The sequence below is a fragment of the Schistocerca piceifrons genome, chromosome 4 (genome assembly GCF_021461385.2).
Source record: "Schistocerca piceifrons isolate TAMUIC-IGC-003096 chromosome 4, iqSchPice1.1, whole genome shotgun sequence".
NCBI lineage: Eukaryota > Metazoa > Arthropoda > Insecta > Orthoptera > Acrididae > Schistocerca > Schistocerca piceifrons.
The window spans coordinates 348,526,001-348,552,499 of NC_060141.1; positions in this window are offsets into that span (position 1 = coordinate 348,526,001).

Sequence of the window (26,499 nt, forward strand, 5' to 3'; positions counted from 1 at the left end):
TCACCCTAAATAATGAGAAGTGCGAAGTCATCCACATGAGTGCTAAAAAGAATCCGTTAAACACGATAAAACATTGAAATCTAAAGGTTGTAAATTCAATTAAATACCTAGGAACTACAGTTGCGAACAACTAAAATTGGGAAGAACACATAAAAAATGTTGTGAGGAGACAAAAAATCACTGCGTTTTGCTAGCGTGTAATAGATCTACGCTTGTTCGTCCTCTTTTGGAGTGCTGCTGCGTGGTATGGGATCCTTATCAGATAGGATTAATGTTGTACATCGAGGAAGCTCAAGGAAGAGCAACACGTTTTGTATTATCGGGAAATAGGGGGGGGGGGGGGGGGAATGTCACGGACATGATACAGGATTTGGGGTGGATTTCATTAAGACAGAGATGTTTTTCGTTGAGGCAGAATCTTCTCACGAAATGTGAATCACGACCATTCTGCTCCGACTGCGAAAATATTTTGTTGGCATCGACCTACATGGGGAGAAACGATCATCATAATAAAATAAGAGAAATCAGAACTCGCACGAAAAGCTATAGGCGTTGAATTTTTCCCCTTGCTGTCCGAGATTGGAATAATAGAGGTACTTCTGTGTGATTTTTAGGGTATCCGTGTAGATGTATGTGTAGATTAAAAATTAGTTCACTTCATCCTCTTGGACATTATCAAGCTATATCACACCAAAAATTATTATGTGATGACGCTTTTGAAATCATATCTAAAATATTCTCATACATAACACATTTAAGTTTTTCAGTGTAAGTTCTGAAATGGAAATAAGCACAGCGAGCGTGGTCAACATGTCAAAATTCAGTAGGAGACACGTCAAGTTGCTGGGTTTGGTACACAGACAAGTTTGACTATGTGACTGTCGACATGCGTCGTAGGCCTAACTGACTTTAAAGCTTTGTCCACGCCATGTCTGAGTATGTTACAGTAGTTACGCTGACGTATTTTAACGTGTTATGCGTGCTCTTACGATTTCTTCTTACAGGATTTTCGATTTTGGGTGTGGATAAAGCAACCGCGTTATTTGTGCCTGTACCTACAACAGCTGTGATAATCTGTTTTTAAGTATAAGATCATGTCCTCCCCTGGTAGCTGAGAGGTCAGCGCGACAGAAAGTCGTACCTAACAGCCCGGGTTCGATTCCCGGCTGGGTTGGAGATTTTCTCCGCTCAGGGACTGGGTGTTTTGTTGTCCTTATCATCATCAATTCATCCCCATCGCCGAAGTGGCGTCAACTCGAAAACTTGCACCAGGCGAACGGTCTGCCCGACGGGAGGCCCTGGCCACATGGCATTACAAGATAATATGTTGTTTTTCCCAGATCGTTGCGGACGAGATTGGTAGGTATAGACGTAATGATATTGTTTACATTTGTCTTGAAGTGCATTCGTACTTACGAATTTGCACCTACTGTAGCTGACATTGGCTACGATGGCGACCACTGTGAAATTTTATTGTGTATATGCAAGAAATAGACATAATTTCATTGTTACAAAGAAAATGTGTGTACAGTGTAAACGCGAAATATCAAAACTAAATGAACGTGTATCTAATTTGCAACTTCTGATCACTGCATTAAAAGTGGGTATTAGTAAACTCACATTAGAAAAATGTGAGCTGATGACGAAGCAGGTAACGACGAAATTCACTCAAGAAAACTTTATTTCTTCGGATAAGCAGACAAAATATCTGTGCAAAAACGTTCTCCAAGCGTCGAAAACAAAAAACGCTTGAAAGCGCCGTAAATTTGGCGAAGAACGACCGCTGGAATGCGCTAGCTATGATAAATCATAAAAACTCCAAAAGAAACGAAAGTGCTTTTTCATCATTGAGAAATGGTGAGGTTTTATTGTGGAACTGGAGAGGCTTCATCCCCGTCGTAGCCCCAGTGGTTCACAACCCCACAACAGGCTACCGCAGTCCACTCACCCCACCGCCGCCCCACACGGAACCCAGAGTTACTATGCGATTCGGCCCCAAGTGGACAACCCCCCCCTCCCCCACCTCCTCTCAGGAACGTCTCACACCAGACGATTTTAACCCAAATGTTTGCGTGGTAGAGTAATTATGGTGTACGCATACATGGAGACGGTGTTTGCGCATCAATCGCCGACATAGTGTAACTGAGGCGGAATAAGGGGAACCAGCCGGCATTCGCCGAGGTAGATGGAAAACCGCCGGACCTCGGCACTAATCCTCCGGGCGGTTTCATGGCGGGGACCGGCACGCATACCCGCCCGGAAAGCAGTGCTCTAGACTCACTGCTAACCGGGCGTGCTAATGGTGAGGTAAAATAAAAAATGACACATGCAAGAAATTTTTAAGTGCTGGAAAACGTGCAGATAGAAGACACGCAGTGACATGTGGATTACGTTTTACTGAGTGGAGTGGAGACGTTTGTATGGGCGCACGATGGCAAGGTCTTTAGCGCCCGCTCAAAAACAGATTGAGACGAGTTTCAGTAAGACCCAGAACAGGAAGATAAAGTAGTATGTAAAACACAGGTAACATAAGCACACCGAAGCATGGGACGAAGCATTGTGTCAGTAGTAAAACATGAACGGCACAGGTTGTGTATCCATTAAAAAAAGGATACGAAATTTTGTGAAAGTTTGTGAAAATAATACAGAGCAGTGATTTAGTTATGATTTATTCAGTTTGTTACCCATATTACCTTTGTTTCTGTGAGAATATATATACAATTGTGAGAAAGGCTGATGTATGCAATCAGTAAGATGTACAATACAAAATAAAAAGTAGTGTAAAAACCTTTAAATGCAAAAGTACTGCGACAAGTTTGCCGTCGCTCCGAGAACAGCTCAGCATAGTGTCTTTTGTCGCTCTCCCACTGCACTCAGTTCATCCATAGACGAGGTGAATATAGGCCAATTTATCAGTCCACCTGTCCATACTGTTGTCAATCACTGTTACTCCAGAATAACACTGGAAGAGAGACAAACCCAACACAGAACCGAGCAGTACAGAATGGAAGCGGAGTTCGAACAGTGAAGTGCTTGTTCTTCATGTCAACAGCAAGTGCTGTAAGTGACTGGAACAAGTTTATTTCCCAGCATTTCACACAGTGAAAACTGCCGATATTTGCACTGTTGTGTTGGCATATTAATTGTAACACGGATACAGAGACAAACAGGACTAAGCAACCAAATGCTATGCACAAACATGTGATAGGAATGCTACCGGGTCATCGAAAACAGTAAGTATTTAGATAGTTTGACACCCTATCATTCCCATGGCACAAATACAACGACAGAGCACTCTGGAAGGAAACTTAACCAATAGCACGACATGTGCAGAAAGAAATTACACACAAATTACACGTCTAATGCCACCAAATAATCAAAGACGACCAACGTCAGAAGTTACCGATAAAAAATACTAAAACTATGATATGTAATTGGAATAATCGTTAACTCTGGCCCTATGCTTTTTACACTGTGTATCACAGACTAAATGATCATCCGGCAAAAAGCGTTGACGGGAAGGAACACAGATCTCATGAATAAATGTTCCGATCCATAAGAGACTATCGACAGTTTTATTGTATAGTCCCTTCTACATTGTACGGCCTTCCGAAAATGCACAAGGGAGGGATTCCTATTAGGCCAATTTTCAGTGGCATTGGTGATCTGACATATTAAGTGTCAAGGGACCTTGCTACTCTATTTACCCCACTAGTTGGCCAGTGTGTACAGGAACATGGCAGATTTCTTATGTCCATTAGAGGATCTTCGTTTGAATGAGTCTGATATTTTGAGTAAGTTTTCATGCTTTCTCTCTCTCTCTCTCTCTCTCTCTCTCTCTCTCTCTCTCTCTCTCTCCCTTCTCTCTCTTCACTTGTTTTCCTCTTCCAATCGTGACAGTTAACTAACGTTAGGTTGGGTATTGAATTAACTAGCACTCTCTGAAGCACTGAAGAAACTGATATACGCATGCGTATTCAAATACAGAAATATTTAAACACGCAGAATACGGCGTTGCTGTCCGCAATGCTTATATAAAAAAGAAGTGTCTGACGCAGTTGTTAGATCGGTTACTGCTGCTACAATGGCAAGTTATGAAGATTTAAGCGAGTCTGGGCGTGGTGTTATATCCGGAGCACGAGCGGTGGGACACAGCAGATACCGATAAAGTGAGGATTTTCCCATTTCACGAGTGTACCGTGAATATCAGGAATCGGGTAAAAAATCAAATCGCCGACATCGCTGCCACCGAAAAAAGATACTGCAAGAATGAGACCAACGTCGATTGAAGAGAATCGTTCAACGTGACAGAAGTGCAACCCCTCTGCAGATTGCTGCCGGTTTCAGTGCGGGGCCATCAACAAGTGTCAGCGTGAGAACTATTCAACGAAACATCGTAGATATGGGCATTCGCAGCCGCACGCCCACTCGTGTACCTTTGATAACTATCGGAGCCGAACGCACACTCGTGTACCTTTGATATCTGCGCGTCACAAAGCTTTATGCCTCGCCTGGGCCCGTAGACACCAACATTGGACTGTTAATGACTGCAAACATGCTGCCTGGTCGGACGAGTTTCATTTCAGAGAGTTTCAAGCGGGGGATGTGTACGGATATGGAGACAACCTCATGAATCCATCGAACCTGCATGTCAGATGGTTCAAATGGCCCTAAGCACTATGGGACTCAACATCTGAGGTCATCAGTCCCCTAGAACTTAGAACTACTTAAACCTAACTAACCTAAGTACAACACAATCCATGCCCGAGGTAGGATTCGAACCTGCCACGTGGTTCCGGACTGAAGCACCTAGAACCGCTCGGTCACAGCGGCCGGTGAACCTGCATGTCAGCAGGGGACTGTTCAAGCTGGTGGAGGCCTTATAATGACGTGGGGTGTGTGCAGTTGGAGTGACTCCTGATACGTCTAGACAGGTAATTCGTACGTAAGCATCCTGTGAACACCTGCATCAATTCATGTACACTGTGCAATCCGACGGACTTTGGCAATTCCAGCAGGACAATGAGACACCACACACGTCCTGAATTGCTACAGAGTATTTCTAAGAACACTGTTCCGAGTTTAAATACTTCCACTGGCCACCAAACTCCCAGACATGAAAATTACTGGGCATATCTGGGATGCTTTGCAACTCACTGTTCACAAGAGATCTCTATACGTTCCTACTCTTACGGATTTATGGACAGCTCTGCACGATTCATGATGTCAGCTCTCTCCAGCACTACTTCAGACATTAGTCGAATCCTTGTCACGTCGTGTTGCGGCACTTCTGGTGCTTGCGGGGGCTCTACTCAATATTAGGCAGGTGTACCAGGTTTTTTGGCTCTTCAGTCTATTGTGTCTTGCCGACAGAAACGAGGAAGGATAGAATTTGCAATGGCCCGTGGTAGGAATCCAAAATAATATGCACATAATACTTTATGACTAACAAAACAATTTATTTCTATAAAAGAAAGCAATATAACTTCTAGGTATTAAGTCGCTTCCTGTGCCTTCTACGTGTAATTACTCTACACTATTACTTCTCGCAGAACGTAGGATACGTATCGTCTTCCTATTACTGAGTACTAATGCTCTCGACGTCTGAGACCGAACTGGACTAGCGATGGTCACCTGGTTAATTCAGCGTTGAACTCTGTCTTCATGGGCACTGCCCGCTCTTTCCATTGGCACGCGGGTCAATGCCTTGTTAATGCCGTTTCACGGCACTGCACTGGACAGTGTGCAGCCGTTGATCTAGGTCTGCACACATTCCTCTCCCCCCTCACCCCCCCCCCCCCCTCGAAAATGTCCCATCTTTGTCGTGTAGAGAGCCATCTTACGGCCGACAACAGGGAAGAAAATAGGGAGCCGCTACTGGGGCTGGACACCGAACTCCCAGCCGCACCCCGACATCCATCTTGAGCTCCGAGGGAAACGTCAATTGTATAATCCCCCAACAGATGCCCACCCTCTGCCTGAGCTGGTCTGACGAAAAACGAATAGGGCGGAGATGATGACGGCGGCGCCGATGACTACGACGACGGTGCATGGTTCACGGCTGGCGCCGGGACGAGCGCTGGGAAGCTGAGCTGCTGCAGTGGCGAAAACGATGGGTCCAACCTCCATCCCTTGCGCAGGTGGTACCGAAGAGGCACTGGGGTCGGCCGCGCCAGACGCACGATGCCGGTAGGATGCGAATCTGGCGACAGTTCCCTCCAGCATAGTTGCGCAGGGTAGTCTTGCGGTCTGAGGCGACTTGCCACGGTTCGCGCGGCTCTCCCCCCCCCCCCCCCCTCCCCCGTCGGAGGTTCGAGAGCTCTCTTGGGCATGGGTGTGTATTATCCTTAGCGTAAGTTAGTTAGATTAAGTAGTGTGTAAGCCTAGGGACGGATGACCTCAGTAGTTTGGTCCCATAGGACCTTACCCACCACCACCAGCCTCCAGCACTAAGTCAGATCTAAGGCGCTGCAGTCATGGACTGTGCAGGTGGTCCCGGCGGAGGTTCGAATCCTCCCTCGGGAATGGGTGTGTGTCTTTCTCTTAGGATAATTTAGGTTAAGTAGTGTGTAAGCTTAGGGACTGATGACCTTAGCAGTTAAGTCCCGTAATATTTCATACATTTTTTTTTAACTAAGTCAGACAATAGTCGAGTCGTTGCCACCTCGTGTTGCGGCGCTTATGCATGCTCGCGGGGGCCCTACGTGATATTAGGCAGGTGTACAAGTTTCCTATGCTCTTCAGTTTATTTTGACACGTGTTGACTACCATTTACTTTTTATTCAATGAGCTGTTCTGTAAATAGACAGATGGAGTTGCAGCGGAGAGTCCTTTGACACCTGTTGTTAGAAGTCTAACTATGGAGGATTTAGGAGAACATGCCCTCGAGTCTGCTGCATTGAAATCTGCATGTTTTTTTACATATATTTCCACTAAACAATAAATAAATTACAGATGATACCTTCACTGTATCATATGTGAAATAATACCCATGAGGTCTAGACAGATACGTTCAGCAGTATGACCACTTTATTACATGTGACCAATTGAGATCATCCTGTGGAACTTTTACTGTCAGCTACTGGTTCCTACAAGACTCAAATAGTACGTTAACAAGATTTGGTATTAACTTTAACACAATTTTAACCTTTTCGGGCATGGCGTCCTCCTACAAGGACATGATAAATAAATGCTTAGTATATTAAAATTCGTTAAATTTTACCATTTGTAAATGTTGTCCTCGTATTGTCATAAGCAGAGAGTTTATTTAAGAACAGTTTCGATACCTACTGCCAATCTGTGGTACCACAAAACAAAACAAAAGAATGCGCACAGTCACATGGGCACATCCCAGTAATCTTTGTATCTCCCATCAATATCTTTTGAGTTTACGTAAAAGAAATTTATTTGTGCGTAGAAAGGTGCATTCGTGAAGGTGAAAACTGAAAGTGTCTTTCAGAACGAAAGGTAAGTGACATATTTTATTTATGTCTCTGAATGAGGACATTGTGATTGAAAGGTTATAATAGCATAGAAATTTAGGACATTATTTCGCTGTCTTTTTAGTGATCTTACTGTGATTTGACATTGCCTCGTGTTCAAAACAGACGAAGGCCACTTACAGAAGAAGTAGTTATAGAGCTCCTTAATTCATCTGGAACTGATGACCTGTCCGATGATCGTCACTATAACTTTAAGCAAGAGGACAATGATGGAGGTAATGTTAGACGTTTTATATCATACGGTATACTGTAAGCTGAGTAGCCTAGACGCAAAGCCGGCTAACTGCATGATAAGTGACACTGAGACAATCACGAAACACTCGTCCCATCGAAATAACAATGCATTGGCAGCAAGAATGTTAGTGTTGCGTACGAATTTGTTACAGGGCAGCCAGCCTAAAGCTGAATTAGAAAAATATCCATTCTGATAGTAACAGTTTGTAAGGTAGCTTTGAATGTCCAGATTGGTAAGTCTGATATCTTTTCACGTGCTTTCTATCCGGACGTGGCAGGGTGACAGCCTCGCTTATTGGGCATTTAGCAGACTTTTCACCCGAAGACGACATGCAGTTGGCTGCTTTTGAAACCGAACACGATTTTCGACAGCCATTTTTGACGATTTATAGCCGGTTTTGCGACCTGAAAGTGGGCGCATGCTTGATCTGGCAATTGATATTGCATATGTAAATGCATGGATTGATTTCAAGAAAAACGCATCAGAGTTAGGTGATCCTAAAAATAAGACCCTTGATCTGTTTCATTTAGGGCAAGTGTGGCCAAAGTACTGACAAAAATAGATAAGGCAGCTGCTAGGAAAAGGGGGCGTGCAACTAGTTAGAGTCCAGGTACTTCAAAACGAGCCAATGCGGAATTTCGTCCAGAAGCTGATGTTCGTTTAGACAACGTTGAGCATCTTCCAGTGGTCAGTGACAAAAAAATCATTTGAAAGGTGCAAGAGGCCGGATTGCAGAGGCAAAACCAAATTGTTTTGTGTAAAATGTAACATTCACTTACGTCTGTACAGAAAAAAAAATTGTTTCTTTGATTATCATTACTTACAAGCGTAAAACCATAGTTTATGTATATAACCGTTAAGTAAGCTTTGTGTAATTTATGTATTTTGGTGAAATAAAATCAAATAAAAGACTTTGGCTTTTCGACTTATACTGCACCACTTGAACACAATGTCCTCATTTGCGCACGCGTTGTATCCTCCGCTGGGGGAGGAGGGGGAGACATCTGAAAAATCATAATTTAATTCGAAGAACTGGAGAGCAAAGCAATGATTTTTTTTTCAGGAAGGCATCTGGGTTAATCGCCTAAAACTTGCGTCGTAAATATCACGGGTATAGAAAGTGCTATTGATGTATGGTTTTTACAGGATGGCTTAGTAGTCCGCTACTCGTATTCTTAGCCAATCAACAGATTGTAATAATATTTAGAAAGTGTATTTTTTGTGCAAAACAAGTTTTTAAAGAGATCAAAGCCTATTGACATAAAAAACTAAACTAAACTAAACTCCGTCCGAACAGGCCTTCGAAGGCCGAACGGTGCCGACCGGCCGCCGTGTCAGCCTCAGCCCACAGGCCTGTATGCAGATATGGAGGGGCATGTGGTTATCACATTGCTCTCATGGTCGTATGTCAGTTTACGAGACTGGAGCCGCTACTCCTGAATCAAGAAGCTCCTCAGTTTGCCTCAGAGCAGCTGAGTACATTCCGCTTGCCAACAGCACTCGGCAGACCGGATGGTCACCCATCCTAGCCCGACGGCTCTTAACTTCGGTGATCTGACGGGAGCTGGTGTTACCACTGTGGCAAGGCCTTTGGCCACTAAAAACGTAACCCAGGGTAATTTAGAAGTACATGGTGTTTGTCAAAGGATTCTAGTGCGACTCGTTTAGTTTACAAGGTATCGTATTTTGAAAAGTACCCACACCTATACCTTTACAGTATCTATCGTAGCACGCAGTGAGGAACAACAAGCCACATACATTATTTACGTGGATTCTGCCCTAGTAACGAGACAACTGACCATCAAAGGTCGTGTTGAAAAGACGAACGGCAACAGCAATACATGCTTGCAATCTGGCATCCGACGACTGGTGCACACGAGCTACCATTCCAGCGGAAATGTCCGAGAAAGCTGCAGTAATCCGTCGTTGCTTATCATCGGTTGCAATTGGCATGTTCTTGTAGACAGCGTCTTTCAGTTATCCTCACACAAAAGAAGTCTACATGAGTGAAATGCGGGGAACGGGCAGGCCAAAGTACAGGCCCTTTGAGTCCAATCCAGCGATTTGAAAAAAATTCATGAAAATTTGCTGAAGTACTTCGTCCACTGTGGGCTGCACAGCCATCACGTTGGTACTACATGTTCCTCCTAGTATGTAGAGGAACGTCTTCTAGCATCCGTGGAAGATGGTGTGTTAGAAGGTTGCGATACTTGTGCACATTCAACGTTCCGTGTATTAAACACAGGTCTATGAGCTCATGGTTCGGTATCCAAGACTAGTCTTTTGCAATCCATGGGCACTGGCATTTCACCTGATGAAGCCAACAGGGGTTGTCAACAGATCAATGGTGCATATTTCGGTGGTTCACCTGGCCATTATTGGTAAATGTTGCTTCATCACAAAACAAGATACGTGATACATCTAGAGTATCCTGTCTAAATGTCCACGTACAGAAATTAACACGATTCTCACTATCGTTTTCATGCAGCTCTTGATGGTGAGAGAAGAGATAACGATGCAATCTATGTCGACTGAGAATGCATAGGAGATTTCCCCGACTGATGCCACTTCCTCGTGCGATTGCGTGGGGGTTAAAGTGCGGATCGCCTGCAACAACAGAAAGAAAATCAATTTGCCTCCTGTCATCATTTGTTTCCTTCTGTTACGTTGTCTAGGCGTTACACTAACACTTCTGCGTGACTGGTTGAAGACGTTGGTAAATAATTGCCGAGATGGTTGACGTCTATTCGGATATCTTGCCACATACACCGTACAAGAACGAACTGCGTTTTCCTACACCCTCTTTACATAATGAACATGTCGGCTTTTTCTGCACTGGTAAATCCCATCGTCCAGTCAAGAGCTACTGCTTGGACTGTCGCACACTAATTGCCCAGCAAATCGCATGCACTCAAGAAATACACTAGCACACTGTCAGAGACAGCAAAGGACTTGGAAGAGCAGTTGAACGGAATGGATGGTGTCTTGAAGGGAGGATATAAGATGAACATCAACAAAAGCAAAACGAGGATCATGGAATGTAGTCGAATTAAGTCGGGTGATGTTGAGGGTATTAGATTAGGAAATGAGACACTTAAAGTAGGAAAGGAGTTTTGCTATTTGGGGAGAAAAATAATTAATGATGGTCGAAGTAGAGAGAATATAAAATGTAGACTGGTAATGAGAAGGAAAGCGTTTCTGAAGAAGAGAAATTTTTTAACATCGAGTATTGATTTAAGTGATAGGAAGTCGTTTCTGAAAGTATCTGTATGGAGTGTAGCCATGTATGGAAGTGAAACATGGACGATAAGTAGTTTAGACAAGAAGAGAATAGAAGCTTTCGAAATGTGGTGCTACAAAAGAATGCTGAAGATTAGATGGGTAGATCACATAACTAATGAGGAGGTGTTGAGTAGGATTGGGGGGAAGAGAAGTTTGTGGCACAATTTGACTAGGAGAAGGGATCGGTTCGTAGGACATGTTCTGAGGCATCAAGGGATCACCAATTTAGTATTGGGGGTCAGCATGGAGAGTAAAAATCGTAGAGGGAGACCAAGAGATGAGTACACCAAGCAGATTCAGAAGGATGTAGGTTGCAGTAGGTACTGGGAGATGAAGAAGCTTGCACAGGATAGAGTAGCACGGAGAGCTGCATCAAACCAGTCTCAGGACTGAAGACCACAACAACAACAACAACTGTAAGCAAATATAACAACTCGTACATAGCAACTACACATACTGACTGATGCAAACAAATGTCAGTGTGGATCTTTTCAGAATACATCTCTTAAACGAATCGAACTGGAATCCTACAACAGACACCACTAACATTCTGACTTACCCTAATTTAGTTTCTTAATGTCACTAGGAAAGTTCAATTTAAAAATGTTCGTTTTTGCACCAAAAAAGTACTTTGTAAATATTACTACAATCTGCTTATTGGCTAACAGTGAGAACCCCTGACCACAAATCCATTCTACAAAAACCGCACATCAATAATACTTTCCCCTACCGCAATATCTGCGATGTTTTAGGTGATTCACCCAGTATAATTTTAACGTGGTGCAGATTGCCACCTTACGAACAGAAGCAGACAAATTCACATCTTTTAGCACTCAGATTGCCATGTAATCGTGACTCATTTACTTTCATTATCGAGAAAGCACCTTTCACACAGCTATCTTGGTCGAAATATTATGGCAGTTTTGCAGCCACAGTATGGAGACGTGGGAAGTACCTGAGGAAAGCGAAAAAGAGCACCTTGCAGTGCCTTACCGTCGGCAGCATGTAGTTAAGTCGATTTAAATGCAATGTCTGCAGTCCATTCCTGACATTATAATTTTCGATCCTGCACTGCTTTCTCCTTCATAAATTCAACAATAGCGAGTTTCAACCTAAAAAATCCTCTCATCCCTATCCCTTGTGGAAAGCAACGTACCTTGCAGTAGTACACTACTGGCCATTAAAATTGCTACACCACGAATATGACGCGCTACAGGCGCGAAATTTAACCGACAGGAAGAAGATGCTGTGATATGCAAATGATTAGTTTTTCAGAGCATTCACACAAGGTTGGCGCCGGTGGCGACACCAACCACGTGCTGACATGAACAAAGTTACCAACCGATTTCTCACACACAAACGGCAGTTGACCGGCGTTGCCTGGTGAAACGTTGTTGCGATGCCTCGTGGAAGGAGGAGAAATGCGTACCATCACGTTTCCGACTTTGATAAAGGTCGGATTGTAGGCTATCGCGATTGCGGTTTATCGTATCGCAACACTGCTGCTCGCGTTGGTCGAGGTCCAATGACTGTTAACAGAATATGGAATCGGTGGGTTCAGGAGGGTAATACGGAACGCTGTGCTGGATCCCAACGGCCTCGTATCACAAGCAGTCGAGATGACAGGTATCTTATCCGCATGGCTGAGTCAACAAATGGGGGCGTTTGCAAGACAACAACCATCTGGACGAACAGTTCGACGGCGTTTGCAGCAGCATGGACTATCATCTCGGAGACCATGGCTGTGGTTACCATTGATGCTGCATCACAGACAGGAACGCCTGCGATAGTGTACTCAACGTCTAACCTGGTTGCACGAAAGGCAAAACGTCATTTTTTCAGATGAATCCATGTTCTGTTTACAGCATCATGATGGTCGCATCCGTGTTTGGTGACATCGCGGTGAACGCACATTGGAAGTGTGTATTCGTCATCGCCATACTGGCGTATCACCCGGCGTGATGGTATGGGGTGCCATTGGTTACACGTCTCGGTCACCTCTCGTTCGCATTGACAGCACTTTGAACAATGGACGTTACATTTCAGATGTGTTACGACCCGTGTCTTTACCCTTCATTCGATCCCTGCGAAACCCTACATTTCAGCAGTATAATGCACGACCGCATGTTGCAGATCCTGTACGGGCCTTTCTGGATACAGAAAATGTTCGACTGCTGTCCTGGCCAGCACATTCTCCAGATCTCTCACCAAATGAAAACGTCTGGTCAATGGTGGCCGAGCAAGTGGCTCGTCACAATACGCCAGTCACTACTCTTGATGAACTGTGGCATCGTGTTGAAGCTGCATGGGCAGCTGTACCTGTACACGCCATCCAAGCTCTGTTTGACTCAATGCCCAGGCGTATCAGGGCCATTATTGCGGCTAGAGGTGGTTGTTCTGGGTACTGATTTCTCAGGATCTATAGACACAAATTGGGTGAAAATGTAATCACATGTCAGTTCTAGTATAATATATTTGTCCAATGAATACCTGTTTACCATCTACATTACTTCTTGATGTAGCAATTTTAATGGTCAGTAGTGTACATAAAGTCGCCATACTCTTAGTTCAGTTCCTTTTAACCCTGTTGCAGCTGACACTCTACGTGCGAAATTAGAATACTGTTCGTGCCACGAATTTCTTCACGTGCTCCGTGCCTGAAAAGTTCGCACAATTGATGTACAGAAAAATGAATCCAATGTTTCGATCGTTATAAGTTTTTGCTTTTTCATTGTCAATTAAATCTGCAAATTATTTCTGCGTGGTACTGTAGCATTGTCTCATAGTACATTTAGAGTACCTATCGCTTATGTGAGTGCATAATACATTAGGCCTACATCTTGGTGATTTTGATGTCCAAGACCGGCATGGTGGTGGAAGACAAAACGTTTTCGTAGCTACTGAAACAGACGAAGACGGTCACATGACTTCATTATCGAAAGCAGTCGATGCGTTCGAGCCCAGAACTGAAACACAAATGGCAACAATACAGAGATAGACACGTAAAGGTAATTTTGCAGCAGGTCAGTGCTCGATCCCATGTCGCAAAACCCACCAAAATATACATGGAAACGTTGAAATGAGAAGTCCTATCAGTCCCGCCGTATTCTCCATAAGTTGCTCACTCTGACTACCACCTTTTTCTGTCAGTGGCATACAGTCTGGCTGACCAGCACTTCCGATCATTTGACAAAAGACGCCCACATTACCCGTTTCGGGATTACACCCATCTTCAGACATGACAAACTTCAGCCCCTGATGTCTGAAGATGGGTGTAATTCCGAAACACGTAACATGTTTTAGTAAATGAGTCAATTGAACATCTCGTGACTTTATATTGCGATTGTACGGCATTGGTTGACAATTATTAACATAAAAAATGATTACAGGCCTCAGACGGGATTTTATGTCCCGTATATTAAAAGACGGCCAGTTCTTCCGCCACGGGTTTGTGTGCTATCCGAAATATGGAAGAATGTAATAGGCAGCGGTGTGCAATACTATAAATCATAATTTTTTGTAAGTTTTTCCAATAAAGCCCCGAACTTCGAGAAAAAACGGAGGAAGCAAAGTTGTAGACCTAGTATATCGAGAATTTTCTCTCTTTGATGCCATTCCCTTCCATTTTTAAAGGCTCGTGAGTGCAGATCGCTAGACTGCCTCTTCATGTGCAAATAGCCGCTTGACCTTTGAACATGCTTCATATCACGAACAAACAGCGAAGGGTAAACAACGCTAACACTACGATTCTGCCGGACTGAAGAGAGATGTGCCAACCGAAAAATGCCGCACCGCAGTGCTAAATGAAATGTCACGCTGTACCAGGCAGGCCTACATCCGGGAAGGAACGAGTAAAGCCGAAACAGGTCGTGCCTTCGCCCGCCCGCGGCCCGCACACCTTTGCACGCGCAAAGTTTGGCATGCCGTGGACGGCCCTGATGTAGAGCAGGGTCGTCAAACCTGCTGCCCGAATTAGATTTTCGTGCAGCTCGCGATTTTCAACCGTATTTTATAACAATAGGCGTCTAGGAACTAGCAGCAGAATCCAAAAACGTTAACTAACAATAAGAGCTATTTAAGACTGTAGATTTATTGCTCAGTCATAGAGACAGTAACGTATTAAGTTGTGCTTCGTTTTCATTGGCATTGGTGCACTCGGCAGCGAACTAAGGGAAGTAAGCCGCTTACGCTAGGGCCAGAACGGAATGTAGCGTGGCCCATGCTGGATAAATAGAAGTGATAGAGGGCAATATTTTATTGTTTGTCTTCCAGTGCTAACAACTCACTAGCGTGCACAACTATCACCGATCAGCTGCAATCGTAGAAATGTCAAATGGAAGCAACATGAGTGCGTGAATGTTCACTACAGAGACGATAGTCTTCCAACGTGGTAGATATTTGTGGCAAGTGATATGAAAACAAATTGAGGCTGTTGTAATACAATGCAATGAGCAAACGTAAATTGACATTCAAATGTTCATGATCGTATCTCATGTTGCAGTTACTGTTATTAATTAATTTAACTTACTAATTTATGTATGCTTTAAATTAATAGTAAGATTGGTCGGGGAAGGCGTCTGAAGTGGCCAGAACGGGAATAGTGGCCTTTGCATACTATTTGCCCTGAACAGTGCTGGTTCCTGCCGAGAAGTGGTTAGAATAATGTTAATAGGCATCGCCATAGTTGCCCGTGAGATTGACAGAGAATACTTTTTCCGTTATTTCTTAGTAAAATCTTTATTTTTGAGTCACCTGGTGAAAGATAAATCACTTACATCATTCTTTTTACCACACTTGTATGGAGGGTAATAATTTGTTACAGTATCAGTGTTTAAACGTCTTTCGGCCTTATTATTTATTTCAGTTTGTTAGTTTCTGCTGCGGATCACTAATGCCGACATGGCTTCCGATCGTGAAAAGTGGGCAAACTATTCGTCGGCAAAAATGGCCAAGGCGTTCGCGCAATTCTCAATTCAAAAATACGCATAATACAACAGATAAAACTGACTTCTAAAACCTTTAACATATAAAACTACCATCCTCCGTTCTATACTTTTGTGTTAATTTTAAATTAAGTTATATCGTTTAAAACCACCTGTGTTCTGTCATATTTGGCGTAATACTTCCGATTGAAAACGATCTGTTGCAGCCGCTTGGCATTGTTTCAGATACTAGGACACGAAGATGCCTAGAAAACGTGAACCGAAATCAGGATAACAAACATGGGATCCTGTTGCGATGACATTGGCGACACTACCCTCTTAGATACAAAAAATTGGTTGCTATGGAATGGATTCATAAATTGCAATTCGTTCCAATATATTATTTTCTTTTTCACGTAAAAATATATGCTGTGACATCTTATGCACTGAAGCACCAAAGAAACTGGTATAAGCATGCGTATTCAAATACAGATATAGGTTAACAGGCAGAATACTAGGCTGCGGTTGGGAACGCCTATATAAGACAATAAGCTTCTGGCGCAGTTCGATCGGTTACTGCTGTTACAATGGCAGGTTATCAAGATTTAAGTCAGTTTGGATGTGGTGTTACAGTCGGCGCACGAGCGATGGGACACAGCATATCCGAGGTAGCGATGAATTGGGAATTTTCCCGGACGATCACTTCACGAGTGTATCGTGAATATCAGGAATCCGATAAAACATCACAAACAATACGCAGTTAATCTGTAACGAGTCAGAGGTGACCACGGATCCCTGATACCAAACTATTCAGAAAATATCCCTAAATTAGGTGGAGTTGAGATTCACTCTTATAAGGCAGTTGGAAACAGCCTGATAAGGTTGTAAGTGTGTTGCAAGGGACGTTGTGCTCAGAAATACTTGTTAAGAAAAATTCGATACGTTGAGCTGTTTCCCAGTTATTTAGCATTAAAGTTAGCCAACCAGTTCGTCGCGCGGGAAAATTCAAGTAGACTGCCAGAGACGGTGTCGCCTCAACCAAATAAACGTAGCTTTTGCTCACCTAGCCCAAATTTATCGCTTCGGAAAATGGTACATTTCAACTGATAATCATTTCAACAAATGGTAACTCACGGACCCACAGATGCCTGCGCATTGCAACGTTTTATCGCCTGGAAGTGTTTGAATCTGCGCACGCAACGACCTCATTGGCTAATTGAAAAGCTAAATAACTCGGATTGAAGCATTTTCTTAACAGTTATTTCTCAACACAACCCACCCTGCAAAATGTAAACTTTCACAGCCAGGATTGCCACAATTAATAAGATATTCCGTGCTATTAGGCCGCCGGCCGTGGTGGCCGAGCGGTTCCAGGCGCTACGGTCTGGAACCGCGCGACCGCTGCGGTCGCAGGGTGAATCCTGCCTCGGGCATGGATGTGTGTGGTGTCCTTAGGTTAGTTAGGTTTAAGTAGTTCTAAGTTCTAGGGGACTGATGGCCTCAGAAGTTAAGTCCCATAGTGCTCAGAGCCATTTGAACCATTTTTGCTATTATGCCATGGTCGAAGGGATTTCACTTCAAAACCCAACGTTTCGTCCACATCTCCGGAGTACATTTTCAAGGGGGATTGTCCGATTCACATCCTGGCTCGCTACTGACTACAGTAAAGTTCCACTTCCGTGAGCTTCCGCGCAGTGGAGTGACGTCACATGTTTTGAATACGCGAGCGCATCTGGCAGTTGTCGACTGCGGTCGCTAGGTGCGCAGTCCGGAGCCGTGCGACTGCTACGGTCGCAGGTTCGAATCCTGCCTCGGGCATGGATGTGTGTGATGTCCTTAGGTTAGTTAGGTTTAAGTAGTTCTAAGTTCTAGGGCACTGATAACCACAGCAGTTGAGTCCCATAGTGCTCAGAGCCATTTGAACCATTTTTTTTCGACTGCGGTCGTCCGCCGTTACTATCATCCCATGGTGGAAGACTGGTACAAATCTTCTTCAGCATCGGAATCCATATTTCATTCAATTTCACGCCCTCCTCCTTCCCTTTAAAATTCCGCAGCTGGGGACCAAACGTCATGTTTTAAAGTGAAATCTCTTCGACCACGGTATAATAGCCCGGAATATTTTATTAATTGTGATATCCTACCCCGCAACACCTTTAGAAGCTCTTCGGACTGTTATTGATCGCCATGTATAAGTGACATACGCTGCTGAGATTCATGAACAAGAAATTCTCGGACGAGGAAAAAGTTTCCTCAATGATTGACACATTTAACAGCACACCAACTCCTAGTGCCGTATTTTGCTTGATATACGTGTTGTAATGCACGAAGACGGCCCATTACCACATACTTGATGTAAACAACTTCCAAGTTTATGCGTATGGAGCAGCGTGGGTAAAGGCTACGGGAAGTTTACTGGTTGTGTGGAAACTGCCTCCCTCCCGACGAGTCGCTGTCTTGTAAGATGCCAGGTAATACAATTATGTGGCGTGCTCTTATGCGGAGGCTGTTCTTCACTTTTCCCCGTCAGCCATTATAGTTTGATACAAGAGACAACATGATCGCTGCTTCCGGCCACATTCTCTAAGCAAAGATCAGGAGCCAAGAAGTAGTCTGTGCTGAATCTTGGCACTTAAATCAAATTTTGTACATTTCCTAGTTTTAAACGAATTTTTTTCCCCCTCCAGTGTAGAGGCACGTCACTGTTTGTACAGAATGTTGCGACGGGGCGGTAATTTTGGTTAAAAAATGTTATTGCAAATTTTGGCTCTCACGTAAGTCTCAGGGGATGACTTCCACACTTGGTGCATTAGTACACTTCCACATCCGCGCATTTGTTATAGTTTTTGAATTAATTATTGACTCAGACATAACTACAGTTTACGCTAGGGAACAAAATTAGGCGATTATTATAGCAAAATCAGTTTTTTCACGTCACAGTTCAATCACTATTTATTGGCGTTGTCCTTTTCTTTCACACAATGAAATTAGCACTGGTGAGACGGTTTACAGTTTTACTTTAATAACAATTTGACTCCGAGCCCTCAGTAGCAGTAATTTAGGCTGCTAAAATCTAAAGTTATTGAGTCAGTTCGAACAGATCCACAAGTCCGACTGTCCTCTTTGTTCTAGCAGTTTTGGCGCGAAATCACAGACCGCCACACGTTCACTTACGACGATGTATTCCTCGTTAATCGTACTCACACAAATAATCGTAGCACTTCCAGTTCACCAAATATATGCTTGCACACTTCCACTATCAAACACTACTCTTTGTCGAAATAAATCGGCGCGAAAAAGAATTCTCAAACGACCACATGGGCCACCCTTAAGTGGGGCTCGCTCGCCACCCACCCTCCAAAACGACTGACCAACGACTGACCCCTGGCCATTTTTTTTTTTACAAAAGGTGGAGCCCCTCCACGCCCACACCGTCATGATGGCCAACACAATGGGTCTACTGCAATCTCTGTATAAGGGTTAGTATTCACTAATGTTAGGTGTCGCAGGATGTGGGTACTGCGATGTTTGCGTACGTCTGGTTAAGATTAACCATTAATACGCGCTCATCTGGAGATAGATTGGGTCGAAATCGAACGCAGGGTAGCGGTTTGAAGGGCAGAGGAAAAAAAGTGCCAAGGCAAGAGCCAAGAGAAAAAAACCTCTGCGATAGTTAGGTCGGGTGGTAAGAGCAGTAGCGGTTGTCTTGCTGCCTGCGATAGGTCGTGCAAGGATAGGCTTTGTTAGTAATGGGTATCATGCATGTCGATACCTTGACGTTGTGCGGTTGTGTTGCTCGGCGTCTGGCGCTGGGTGCTGGTGCAGAGTCCTAGTTCAGCGTCAGCAACCTGCAGCAGTTAGTTTTATTATCGTTCTTGTGTCCGATAGGTCATATACCGGAGGCACAGTGTGAGGGAATGTTGGCGGATTGTTTGTGCGTCTGTGGGCGAGCTCGTCGGTGTCCCTGCTGTGGCCTGTTGGTCGGCTCTAATAGCAGCTGGTAGTTGCCAGTCAGTGTTGCTGATATGCAGGGGCTTGCCGACGTTTGTCGCTTGTTTGCGTGTGTTAGTTTGCCATAGGTGGCTATGCCCTAGCTAGCCAAGATGGCCGCTCGCTTACATAGGCTCGGACATCATCCCCCTCGTTATGCAAGTACCAGTCTCACCAGGGTTACAAATTGTAATACATGCATCCCTCGACAGAAATAAGTACACCATCGGAACCGCGCTAAAAAATACATCTCATTTACTATGTTACATTAATTTCTAGGGTTATTCTATCGCCCGTAAACCAAGTTTTAGTTTTTGCAAAATTTCGCCACTTAGCGCAAATTTGTTTGTTGACATCTGAGCTGCAAAGTTTTGACATAGAACTGCATGTAGCACCGTTTTCAGACGTAATCTATAGCGATCTACACATTACGCTACTAAAAATTTTCATATCTATAATAATTAATTAATTATGGGCGATAAATGTTAATAATAATTTGCAAACAAAGGAAACTATGGCAAGTTAAGTGTATAGCATAACTTAACTAGTTTAAAATACGTGCGATGCCACCCAAACTATTACATAGTGCCGTTCTTTACGTCTTGAATTTTCTACTGAACTTTATAAACAATTTTCCTTAAAACTTTGTTTATTGCTCTTTACGGGCTTAATTATTTATGAATCTTAACATATGACTACGGCACTCAATCCGCTATGACGAAACGTTTTTAATGAGTGCTCGCTCATCCCTGTAAGTCGGTATTTACTATTTTTATTAATGTTTCAGTATTCGTGATATTAACAGATTTTGAGGTTACTATAACTTTTGCGTCTCGTGACTTGAAATAAAGATCGATCTTTCAGAAGGTGCATATTGCTAACCACAATCCACTGCCACATCGCTCTTCACCGTAAGTTACTTAGTTTTCGCGTAATGCGCGAAAAACCAAACAGTCCACGTGGTCGCCCTGCCGCGGAGAGACCGTTGCAAAATCTCGCGCGGGCGCGCCACGCGCTTCCGCGAATCGCGCACCATGTAGCGCGCTCGCTCTCCACAAAGCAGTCCTTGCATACCAGAAATATTCATCTAATAACGGGGATTTGTACCGTCACAATGTACAAAACGGCGTTATGAGACTATGCGTCGCGGTTACTAGGGACGTCGCGGTTGTTTCGCAAATATGTTTTATTTGCTTTCTGAGTGAGGGAACAGCGTGTGCGCTAATAGTGATACCTAGTAGTCCAGAAACTAAGTGTTGTTGCTATGGCAGCGTCGTAGATGGCAGTCTAGTATTATGGAAGAAAACGTTAGGTAATAAAGATATAAATTACGTTTTTCGTACTACTCACACGGTTTCAGAAGACAAAGACTGTCAGATGATTAAGAACGGTCTGTGTTTGTGCTTTCATCCAATACAGAGCTTCCATCAACACTTATCACTGAAGAACAACAGCTGTTTATTGATATTTCATCAGACTCCACATTGAAATCGAAGTTCATTTCCCCATCACTGCTTGAATTTTGAAGCGTGGTGAGGCTGGAGTATTCGCAAGTTTTGATACCCTTTGAAACATCCTACTTACGGATCTATGTTTTTCAGCACTGCCAGTCATAAACACATTATACAGCTTGCGAATGTATGTGAAGAAAGTATGTGAGTCGCTGTTTTTAACCTTGTGTAGAAATTTGGAGGAACTGATGGTGAAGAAGGAAAAGACCATCCTTCCCATCAATTTCGTTGCAAGAATAAGATGTAACAACATTAAAAGACATTTTCATCTTTCGCCAACAGCTAACTAAAAAATAACTACTCTTATGAACTTTTTTCAAAACTTAAGTTTGTTTACCGCGCACTTCGAGACTGACCTGGTGCGATGGTTGGCACACGGGACTCACATTCGGGAGGACGGAGTTTCATACCCGTCTTCGGCCATCTAGGTCTAGATTTTCCGTGATTTTCCGAAACATCTCCAGGAAAATGCTGATACGGTTTCTTTGAAAAAGCACGACCGATTCCCTTCCCAATTCTTAACAACAACTGTCTGAACTTACGCTCCATGTCGAATGACCTCGTTGTCGACAGGACTTTAAACATTTATTTTCGTGCCTTCCTCCTTCCCTTCGAGTCGGGTGAAATGATCGAAAGGAGCCGTGGGTGTTTATGTTCAGGTCAACGGTGAACATGTGGATCCAAAAAGTTTGAAAACATTTGGTACAGACCGTGTGTGGTTGAAGAGTATTTGCATGTGTCTATGTTCTTTATGACACATGTGATAAAAGGAAACGCTTGTATTAAGCTACGAGTACGTGTATTCAAGTTTCATAATTCAAATTCAATTACTACTGTTAGCGATGGCTAACGCCAGCTTATACTGATGTTCCTTATTCTGAGATTGTTGTTTCAAATCCTAATTCTGAAAGAAATTTTTATTGAGCACCGTATCGTGTAGATGCACAAATCAGTCTGGAGTGTCTGCGTGAGACACTGTACATACAGGTAAATCCATAACAGTCGTAAATTAAGTATGCGATTCCCATAGTACGACACCAACAGAGGGGATTTGTACTGAAACCGCTTTTCTCCCTCTCTTTTCATTTCATCGTATTGCCATCTACAACAACACTAACGACACCCTCCTATACTAGGACTCGTCAGACTCAACTGCATGACGCTGATATAAATGTAACACATAAAGGTAATGAGAGAAGAGAAACCTGGCCTTAGTTATTTCAGCATAGCCCACAAATAACGAAGAAAATTAGCTATAACTTCCGACATCAAATAAATGAAACTTCCTGGCATGTTAAAACTGTGTGCCAGACCGAGGCTCGAACTCGGCCCCGAGTTCGAGTCTCGGTCCGGCACACAGTTTTAATCTGCCAAGAAGTTTAATATCAGCGCACACTCCGCTGCAGAGTGAAAATCTGATTCTGGAAACATCCACTAGGCTGTGGCTAAGCCATGTCTCCGGAATATCCTTTCTTTCAGGAGTGCTAGTCCTGCATGGTTCGCAGGAGAGCTTCTGTAAAGTTTGGAAGGTAGGAGACGAGGTACTGGCGGAAGTAAGCTATGAGGACGTGGCATGAGCCGTGCTTGGGTAGCTCAGTTGGCAGAGCACTTGCCCGCGACAGGCAAAGGTCTCGAATTCGAGTCTCGGTCTGGCACACAGTTTTAATCTGCCAGGAAGTTTCACATCAGCGCACACTCCGCTGCAGATTGAAAATCTCTATACGCCATTTCTATTGCAATGCGAGACGCACTTGTCCTTTTGCAGCAAAAAAGTTTTCTTCGCCACACCATCAATGGACTCAGATGCGGTTAAATAACCTTTATGTACGAAATATTCTAACTGCCTGTATTTGAAATCGAAAATGAGGACATTTACGAGGACTTCATAGTTGTTGTTGCCAAACTGACTCGCTTTTAAACCATTGGGAATAGTTTATGTATGAATAATTATTATTCATTTACCTTTAATGTAAAATATCTAAGCTCAGACGTAGACATTTAACACAAATCAATATTATGATGCACAGCAGACACGAGGTTTTAAGCAACTGAAAGGTAGATACGAACATCTGTTGTTAGAGCAAGCATAACGTTACGGGTGGACGTACTCGAAACTGGGATCTGTTCCTTTCTTCAAACCAACTAATATTTAAAGACTGATTAAACGGGTACATGAGCGATTTCCGTTCCATTTTTATAGTTCACAATGTACTACTACGCTAACACCCGTTCGGCGAAAAAATTGATTTTTCGGCCTTGTTCACTTCTTAAAACTGCAGTTAAATTAGATCTTCGTGATACTTACCTATGAGAAATATAAAAAGTACAAGAAGACACTGGACAAAACCGAGACTCCAATTCTGAGTTTATCCCAAATGCTACCACTGACAGGCTTAAACCCAGATAACGAGGAATGAAAAAACTCATTCAGAATATCTTAATGACGGACCTGATTTACGTCATAAAGGGGAACAAATATAAATCCAGGAGTACAAGCCGATCTAAATAGCTGCGACAAACAAGAAAGTTTTGATTTACCCCGAAATAATGTAAGACTGCGAATATGACCTACACAAACAATGGAGTATGCGGTGGCTTTCTTTTCAGTTGGTCGAAGTTGACCGACTCATCTTGCATTTGAGGTGAGGAACCGCTGACCATCCGTCAGATCGTATTCCGGCAATGCAAGTGCCTGCTAACACTGAGCGTTTGACGGGACTGAGAAGTTAATTTTCTATTGCTCTGTGTATGTGCGACAGCTGTAGCTCATCATTTATCTGCTTTTCATTAGTGCCATTGTTTTGTGTCTGTACCATAATGTATAACAATACCATGTTTTCTGCCATACGCTAAATAAAATGTATATGATAATTAACTTTCCGTCGTTTGATGTATTTCCATTTGCGTACGTGACAGCAACAACAATTGATCACAGCTGCTATTAGTAAACAAATCTGTAAAATCCGGGCAAATGTTTATGTTATTAAAATTTCGGTAATATCTAAAAATGCAAACGAACGGCATTACATTGACGACACGTGATAGTCTGGGACTGACTTTGGCGTCATGTGTAAATGACATGCTCACTCTACTGATATTCCTGTTCCACGTACCAATACAGAGACATGCTTTTTCGTGAAATCAAAGTGATAAGCACTGAACTAGGAAAGAGCAAAGAAAGGAATTCTATTGAACTACAAGAAATCTCAATAACAGTCTTTTATAGCATTGAAAAATATTAATCCTCATGACACCGCGATGTTAGGTATTACATTAGGAGCGAACATTAAACCCGGGCCAGACTAGCGGCTGAACGATATCATCAGGTTAGATGGAGCGTTCTCTGGCTGCAGCCGTCGGCTTTTATTTCCTATGCTCGGGGCCATTCCGGCAGGGAGCAGGGGTAATACAATTCCGAATTAAATTGGCCCTGTTGCGAAGTGTACCGACAAGCAATTCGGTCGGGTTTATGGACCATGAAATTGAATGAACATACATCGCTCGGCTGGGGCTAGAACAACCTTGGGCCGCACTACGGTAGCATTGTTACAAAGAATCCAACGAGGTCGACAGGTATTTTCGCAGAGTTCGATGTCCCGATTTTCTGCCGCACTTAATGACTCGTGTTACAGCAACGGTGAGAAGGGGACGGATCGCACCTGTGCAAATGATGTTTTGTGCTGGGAACCAAGTGTTGTTTATCAACGGGCTGTAATAAATAGTAGAGGGAACAGGAACATTCGTCTGGACTGTGAATCAATAATGTTACGTTACGAGAGACATTCTTTGCAATAAACATTCTTCCGCAGTTGCACTGCAAATAGATTCCGTGATACGAATCGTCTTTTCTCATTTATAGTAAATATGGTATTCGTTAGCCGTTCCTTAAAGTAGAATAACATTAACATGAGTTCCTTGGTCCACAAAATGCAATTGTTTATTCAAAATTCAGATATTCCGAGTGTTCTTTTTTAACACAAAACAAGTTAAAATAATTATTCAAGATGCAAAACCGTGTTGTATTTGCACAGTACAAAGTGAACAACAGAAATTTTTGTAGTGGTTTCTTTGAAGTTATTGGAATTCACTTAAAGGTGCATTTTATCACAATTCTGTTTGTAGCTGATAATACTGAAGCAGGAAAAAAGGAATACAAACGTCACAAAAATGAGATAGACAGCAAGTGCAAAATGGCTAAGCAGGGATGGCTAGAGGAGAAATTTAAGGATGTAGAGGCTTCACTAGGGATAAGATAGATACTGCCTACAGGAAAATTAAAGAGACCTTTGAAGAAAAGGGAACCACTTGTATTAATATCAAGAGCTCAGATGGAAACCCAATTCTAAGCAAAGAAGGGAAAGCAGAAAGGTGGAAGGAGTATATAGAGGGTCTATACAAGGGCGATGTACTTGAGGACAATATTTTGGAAATGGAAGAGGATGTAGATCAAGATGAAATGGGAGATATGATACTGAGTGAAGAGTTCGACAGAGCATTGAAAGACCTGAGTCGAAACAAAGCCCCGGGACTAGACAACATTCCATTAGAACTACTGACAGCCTTGGGAGAGCCAGTCCTGACAAAACTCTACCATCTGGTGAGCAAGATGTATGAGACAGGCGAAATACCTTCAGACTTCAAGAAGAAGATAATAATTCCAATCGCAAAGAAAGCAGGTGTTGACAGATGTGAAAATTACCGAACTATCAGTTTAATGAGTCACGGCTGCAAAATGCTAACGCGAATTGTTTACAGACGAATGGAAAACTAGTAGAAGCCGACCTCGGAGAAGATCAGTTTGGATTCCGCAGAAATATCGGAACACGTGAGGCAATACTGACCCTACGACTTATCTTAGAAGCTAGATTAAGGAAAGGCAAACCTACGTTTCTAGCATTTGTAGACATAGAGAAAGCTTTTGACAATGTTGACTGGAATACTCTCTTTCAAATTATGAAGGTGGCAGGGGTAAAATACAGGGAGCGAAAAGCTATTTACAATTTGTACAGAAACCAGATGGCAGTTATAAGAGTCGAGGGACATCAAAGGGAAGCAGT